Source organism: Notechis scutatus, chromosome Z, assembly GCF_049901735.1.
Source record: "Notechis scutatus isolate UNSWTSFEM ecotype Mainland chromosome Z, rNotScu1.2, whole genome shotgun sequence".
Classification (NCBI taxonomy): Eukaryota; Metazoa; Chordata; class Lepidosauria; order Squamata; family Elapidae; genus Notechis; species Notechis scutatus.
Genome location: NC_142025.1, coordinates 289,164 through 290,037, shown reverse-complemented (window position 1 = coordinate 290,037; position 874 = coordinate 289,164).

Below are 874 nucleotides of genomic sequence, written 5' to 3'. Positions count from 1 at the left end.
ATGATGTTTTTATGTCATGTCTTATGTTGTTTGTGTTTTTGTTTGTTGTTAAAATCAATAAAAAAACCTTTTTATAAAAAAAAAAGAGATAGTCCTCGACTTAACACCAGTTCATTTAGTGATGGTTTGCAATTACAATGGCACCAAAACACGGAAATAAGTTCACTGAGCAAATGTTTCACTTCGCCATGAAAAAGGTGGCTTCAATTGGGGTCGTAAGCCGAGGACTACCTGTATTTAACAGTAACCATCATAATGCCCCATGTCCCTCATAGAAGGGCTCCATACAGGTAGTCCTTGACTTACAACAGTTCGTTTAGTGACCGTCTGATGTCCAATTAGCAATGAAGAGGGACTCCTGGCCGTTTTTACACTTAACGACCACAGCAACATCCTAGACTTAGACTTAATGCAAGTTCAGGCTTATGGGATCCAAATTCAAACACTCCACAACTGTCTCGTAGTTATGACAATCAGGGGGGTCATGCAATCCCCTTTTGCAACCTTCCAATGAGCAAAGCCAAGGGAGAAGCCCGATTCCCTTAACCCCTTTCATTACCATAGCAATTTGCTTAATGACTGACAAGAAAGGCAGTCAAATGTAGGAAAGTACCCCCAGTGTCTCGCTTAGCGACAACTTTGGGTTCAATTATGGTTGCAAATCGAGGACTACCTGTTAATTTGAAAACCGGCCACGTCAAAAAACCTGGAAATCTCTCTCTGGCTACTTGACCAGGTTGCACAGAGCAAGGCAACTCTCATGCTACACGTGTCAAGCCCTTTCACACGTGCAGACAGGAATCATCCAGGTTACGAGGGTCTACCTGCCTCTCCAGAGTGTCTGGATTACAGTATTGGTCCCCCTCGCCCACCA